The sequence below is a fragment of the Lissotriton helveticus genome, chromosome 1_1 (assembly GCF_964261635.1).
Source record: "Lissotriton helveticus chromosome 1_1, aLisHel1.1, whole genome shotgun sequence".
NCBI lineage: Eukaryota > Metazoa > Chordata > Amphibia > Caudata > Salamandridae > Lissotriton > Lissotriton helveticus.
This window is the reverse complement of record NC_136057.1, coordinates 192,852,411-192,859,350: the sequence shown is the minus strand read 5'-3', so window position 1 is coordinate 192,859,350 and position 6,940 is coordinate 192,852,411. Positions and strand designations below refer to the sequence as shown.

Genomic DNA, 6,940 nt, shown 5'->3' with positions numbered 1-6,940 from the left:
GGCATGTCTCTCACTCACATTAAGATTGTCTCTTGTACCTAAGGGTCTTCCAGAGATTTTGTCCTCCAATTTATATAACTCATCCGTGACTGTCTTATAAAAACAATCTATGAGCGTATCAGATGGCGTCAGTGGTAAGAATGTTGATTTGTTCCTGAGACCACTGTCTGTATAGATGTTGCTCTCAATGCCCAAGTCTGACATTACACTATTCATAGTAGGTGTTTGTTCTAAGTCATCATCCAATTCTAGAAGCATCTGTACTTCCATGATGTCTTGAATGCTTCTACCACTTTCACACACATTGTACACAGGAATTGCTTTAGGTTTTTTATTGAGATCAAAGAACTTTTTGAGTTTAAGCTTTCTGACAAATTTGTAGAGATCAATATGTACAAACGTAAAGTCAGCTTTGCTCATAGGACAAAAGCTTAATCCTTTCTTAAGTAAGTTAGTTTCACTGGTTTGTAATTCCATACTAGAAAGGTTAATCACAGAAACATCATTATTGATTATCGGTTTCCGCCCTGTCCACGGCACCGAAACTGCGGTTTTGACAGCCATGGAGGATCTTCGCATGCGTGCAGACAGGGGCCAGCCAGTAGCATTAATACTGCTGGACCTGTCTGCCGCATTCGATACGGTCAATCATAGGACGCTGTTGCTGAGACTCAGGGAAGCTGGTGTGGAAGGCACAGCTTTGCTGTGGTTTCACTTTTACCTGCAGGACAGGAGACAGGCTGTCTCCCTCCCCCCGATCAAAGAGTAACCAGGTCAGTCTCACGACAACAGATAAAGTAATACCATTGGATAACAATGATAATGCGATGACCATGTGTAATAACATCGTGCCTGTTTGTCCGAACGAGAATGATTCGAATATTGTAACTGATTTACAAGTTGTCAATTATTATTTATTTATTTTAATTATTTTAATTATTTATATAGCGCAGCTGATACCTTGCAGGCTTCCTGGCGCTGGAGAATACTTTACTGAGGAAGAGACCAAGGTGTATAGAGACGGGCAGGTCTAAGGGAAAAGCCAGGTCTTGATGCGCTTCCTAAATGGAAGAAGTTGAGGGGTCTGGCGTATGTCAACGGGCAAGCTGTTCCATAATTTGGCAGCTGCGACCCTAAAGGATCTACCCCCAGTTCTGGCTTTATTGTATCTGGGCACCCTTACCAGATACGCCGAGGATGATCGCAGATCTCTGGCGGGAGTATACCACTGAAACAGGGCTTGCAAGGGCCTGGGCCCGAGTCCATGCAGAGCCCTGAATACAATGCAAAGGGACTTGAAAGCCACTCGCTGCTTTAGGGGTAGCCAGTGCAGATCGGCCAATGCCGCTGTGGCCGAAGACCTTCTCGACCAGCCAAGAGCCAGCTTGGCCGCGGCTGATTGAATTCGTTGCAGCCGGTCCAGTAACGTGACAGGGGACTCAAGGAGCAGGGCGTTGCAGTAGTCAAGGCGACTCAGAATCGTACACCTGACTACCAACGCCCGGGCTTGTGCAGGGAGAAGTGGCATAATTTTTCGCAGGGAGCGTAGCAAAGCCGTGCAAATCCCCACTGTTTTTGCAACCTGGGTTTCCATGCTCAGCTTGTTATTGAGCATGACCTCCAGGTTGCGGACCGAAGAGACAGGTTTAGGTTTCTCCCTTGTCTCAGGAGGCCAGAAGTCATTCGGGAACTGGCAGGATAGAGTGGTGCCAGCACAGAGCAGAACCTCTGTTTTGGAGGCGTTAAATTGAAGAGAATTACTATGGAGCCATCCAGCCGTTTCTCTAAGACACTCGTGGAAGGAGGTCAGAGAGATGGAGTCTTCTCCTTCCCAGGAGAGAATGAGCTGGGTGTCGTCTGCGTAATTAATTGTTTTTAACCCGAATGACTTAATTAATGTGATCAGTGGTTTAAGGTACACATTAAAAAGGATGGGACTAATGGAAGATCCCTGGGGGACTCCCTGTGGCACTGGTGAGAAGGCGGATTGAAATGGGGGGAGGGAGACAGCCTGTCTCCTGTCCTGCAGGTAAGAGTGAAACCACAGCAAAGCTGTGCCTTCCACACCAGCTTCCCTGAGTCTCAGCAACAGCGTCCTATGATTGACTGTATCGAATGCGGCAGACAGGTCCAGCAGTATTAATGCTACTGGCTGGCCCCTGTCTGCACGCATGCGAAGATCCTCCATGGCTGTCAAAACCGCAGTTTCGGTGCCGTGGACAGGGCGGAAACCGATAATCAATAATGATGTTTCTGTGATTAACCTTTCTAGTATGGAATTACAAACCAGTGAAACTAACTTACTTAAGAAAGGATTAAGCTTTTGTCCTATGAGCAAAGCTGACTTTACGTTTGTACATATTGATCTCTACAAATTTGTCAGAAAGCTTAAACTCAAAAAGTTCTTTGATCTCAATAAAAAACCTAAAGCAATTCCTGTGTACAATGTGTGTGAAAGTGGTAGAAGCATTCAAGACATCATGGAAGTACAGATGCTTCTAGAATTGGATGATGACTTAGAACAAACACCTACTATGAATAGTGTAATGTCAGACTTGGGCATTGAGAGCAACATCTATACAGACAGTGGTCTCAGGAACAAATCAACATTCTTACCACTGACGCCATCTGATACGCTCATAGATTGTTTTTATAAGACAGTCACGGATGAGTTATATAAATTGGAGGACAAAATCTCTGGAAGACCCTTAGGTACAAGAGACAATCTTAATGTGAGTGAGAGACATGCCCTAAGGGAGTTAAGAACTAGGAGTAATGTGATTATGAAAGAGGCTGATAAAGGGGGGAATATAGTCATGTTGGATAGAGATGACTATATTGGAGAAATAACCCGTCAGCTCAGTGACACCAACTCATATATCAAACTTATGGCCAACCCCATGAACACTACCACATCTAATTTGGAGAAAATATTGAAATACTGGCACAGTGCAGGCCTGTTGTCTGATCTTGAACTTAGATATCTACTTGTCCCGAATCCCAAAGCGGCATACATTTATGTATTGCCCAAAATACACAAGTGTATTTCCTCTCCACCTGGAAGACCCATTATCTCCGGGATAGGAGGACCAATAGAAAAAATCTCTGAGTATATTGATATAACTCTACAACCACTTGTACGCAACATCCCATCCTTTTTGGAGGATACGAGGGATCTTCTATGTAAATTGGAAGATCTAGATTGGGCCTCGACCTTTACATTGGTAACATTGGATGTATGCGCTCTGTATACTAGCATCCCACTGGAAAAGGGTATGTCCGCTTTAACCTATTTCTTGTCTAAAAGGGATGCTACACTCTATGAACACACTACTATGATCATTGACTTGACCAGATTTGCACTTAATAATAATTTCTTCAAACATTTGGATAATTGGTATCAACAACATTCAGGAGTTGCCATGGGAGCTAAATTCTCCCCGTCATTTGCGAACCTCTATATGGGGTTTTTTGAAGAACATCATATTTGGAAAAAAGGTCCCCCTCTCTTAACTGAACATATTGTATATTGGGGTCGATTTATCGATGATGCTTTTATGATTTGGGCGGGGGGAGACGACCTTTTAAAAGACTTCATGACATACCTCAATCAAAATGATTACAATCTTACATTTACTTTTGAATCTAGCAGTAGCAGTATTGCTTTTTTGGATGTTACCCTGTTTATAGCAGGTGATAAAATTGAATCGAAATTACATAGAAAGAGTACCTCTTGTAACTCTGTTCTCCATGCGAGTAGTGCACATCCTGCCTCCCAGATTGGAGCTATTCCTTATGGAGAAATGACCAGACTGCGGCGTAACTGCAGCACAGAGGACAATTTTGTAGCAGAAATTAACATCTTGAAAAATAGGTTTTTGAATAGAGGCTACGATAAGAACCTATTAGAAAAGGCACATAAAAAGATTCAAAAAATACCCAGAGAATCAACTTTGAAAAGGAAACAGAAGGGCCTCAACCGACAGGTTGACAAAAAACTTGCCCTCATAACTCAATATAGTGCTAACAGCACTCAAATTTATAATGCCATAAAGAAACATTGGCACCTTCTGCAATTGGACAAAGATCTAGTAACACATGTTGGCGTCAAACCACGAGTGATATATAAAAAAGGCAGGACTTTAAGAAACTTACTAAGTCCATCAATCCCAAGAAATTTGGGTCCCAGTGTACATGGACCAAATGGAGAAAAAATATGGATGCCTATTAAACCTTGTGGTTTTTACAAGTGCACCTTGTGTAATATGTGCCAATTTGGTTTGGATAAGAAAAAGACCTTTTCCTATAATTCCAAACAAATATACCACATTAAACAATTTATTAATTGTAATTCAAAGCTTGTGGTTTATTGCATTGTCTGTTACTGTGGACTTATCTACGTGGGAAGCACGATTCGTCCACTTAAGGAGAGGTTACAGGAACATGTCAGAGCCATTCGGAACAATAACACTAAGTATCCCTTGGCAGCACACTATAACAAAGAACACTCAGATCTAGAGATACTGGGTATTCGTTTCCATGGCATAGACATGATTAAACCGGATTTGAGAGGAGGCGATAGCACTTTGGCCTTACGCAAATTAGAATCGAAATGGTTGATCAAGCTTCGTGCAGTGGATCAGGGACTTAACACAGACAGGGAACTACATGTGTTTCTGAAAGATTAATGCATTTATGGTTTGCTGTGTTATATTGTGTCTCATTGTAATGATATTGTATAATATGGAGCGTTAGATGAATTACAATTATTATTGAGTCCATATTATCTTTTGATTAATATAAAATTTCATTACTGGTACTCTCTGCATATTACTGAATCGACAATGGGTGCTCTTTTATTTTATTTTTTCACTTCTTGTAAATAGATTTGTTTGCGATGATATTATCCAGTGACCCTGGTTTATATTCTACATTGTGTTGTATATTATTAACACTTTATTTTCATCATAACATTCAGAACAGGTAATCCTATCCTTGGAATACCATAAGATTAGTATTTTTGTATTTTCACTTATTTCTTCTACTAATAGTTTATTATATCCTGACCCATTCTCATTTTTCGTTATTTTTTGTGCTTGTTCATTTCCTTACATTTCATATGCTCTCTCTGTCCGTTTTTCGTGTATAACCAACCACTCTAAGATGGCCGCCAGCATTACACGATACTGATTAGGTACGTGTAGGTCAGATGACAGTCACCGGGTTTCTGGGACGGAGCCACTCCCCTCTTCCCTTTAAATATTAGCGCGAAGGAACACTCCGGTTACTCGGTAGCAGTGGAGGTTCCCGCGCTTATTATTACAACACGGAGGTAAGACTTGCACATTCCCCTTAGACACTGACAGATAGATCGGTGTTTCGAGTACCCGGCCAGGACCCATGTTTATAACTACTGGGGTCATTACGCAATACTTCTTTTGACCATGGTCGGTACGTGACTTTATTGAGCAGTACCTTAGTTTCAGTCATTATATGGTATTTATACATAGTGTGCCATATGGGGTTTTTCCTCCATCCGCTTGAGTCATTGCTAAATTACTATTGCGAGCCATGCCTTTTTCGTCATAACACAGAATATGCAATTTTTCGTCCCATTTTTCATTTGTGCATTCTATTCCCTACAGTGACGTATCATGGTCATTCACTACCTTTTTTACTGTTGAACGCAACCTCCACGTGGCAACACTTCTCTATTTATGAAGTGAGTCTGCATGTAATATAATTATAAAAACGCTCCATTTTAATGAGGTGTAAACATGTATGGCATATATCTCTACAATGATTGAAATATGCATTTCTAGTGTTGTGGCAATGTTGATTCGGATGAATCATATAAATTACTCGATACTAATGAGAACTGTATATATTTTTTCCATAATAGCCTAGCATATGACATATTCCAGATGGTTTAACCCCAATTGTCGTTTTTTATGTCTTGAGCCCTAAATCCTGCATTTTTAATTGAATGTGTCAAACTGGCCACTCTGTTAGGGATATATATCTTTGCAAATACAAAAATTAAAAATTATCTTTAGGTGAGGTCTTTCGCTTACACTATTGCCTGATCCCATGTGCTATTCAATACACCCTCTGTGTAAAATAGATTGTAAGGAATGGTATGATAAATGACAATTAGGAGAATGTGTGGTTTTCCTATTTTTCACTCTATATATCTTTAGGAACCACATCTCAACGTCTGATAAGACCAGGGGCCGTTATTCATGCTCCAAGACTACCTACGGTTTAATTACTAGGACTTCAAAGAGTGCTTCTAATCTGTTCATCCTTATTTGGTATGTGTTTTTGATGCCACGGGTATATTATCACGGAAGTTTATCGTGTTTGGGTGGTCTCTAGATATTCATATGCCTTTGTTTTTTCAGGAAATTATATCTAGTACGTACATCTATATTGCATATTGATCCCATATTTTGAGACAAGATCTGGAATAGTATGATCTCTACACCAACACCTTTTAGGTATGTTTTTGTTGTATTCTTGTTGGGTTATTTATGCAGAACATTATAACAGTTTCACAGCAAGTGTACTATAGGATCGCACTATGTCTTTACAGCTTTGGTCCCGTGAACTTTACTAGCAATGATAAATTGCGCAATACAATTAAGCTGTTTCAGTGTTCTGCCTTACACTATTTACCCAGTTTGGATCATTGTTTAAATTGATGATGAACTACTACGTATGTAAGCATAATTACAATGACTTGTGGTCTACTGACTTAAATTAGTACTATTTACAATATGACGTGCACAATGTTTTTTCTTTTGTGGTTTTTTCTATAAAATGATTGTGTACGTCCTTTTAAATAAGGTTGTTTTTATGTTTTGGTACAACTTATTGTTGTATGTATATTCATTGTAGTTTTTTTATATACTTCCAGCCTTGAAAAAGTCTCATGTTG

The 6,940-nt window shown here is 40.2% G+C and overlaps 1 long non-coding RNA gene across 2 annotated transcripts; it reads left to right on the top strand.

The window, feature by feature from the left end:
- Positions 1–3,402: 3,402 nt before the first annotated feature.
- Positions 3,403–6,704, top strand: LOC144768506 (uncharacterized). Of its 2 annotated transcripts, XR_013598556.1 has the most exons (4): positions 4,655–5,332; positions 5,646–5,722; positions 6,201–6,314; positions 6,405–6,704. It is a non-coding gene; the product is annotated as an uncharacterized LOC144768506 (long non-coding RNA). The 2 variants fall into 2 exon arrangements; XR_013598555.1 differs by having other exon boundaries at positions 3,403–5,722.
- Positions 6,705–6,940: the final 236 nt, after the last annotated feature.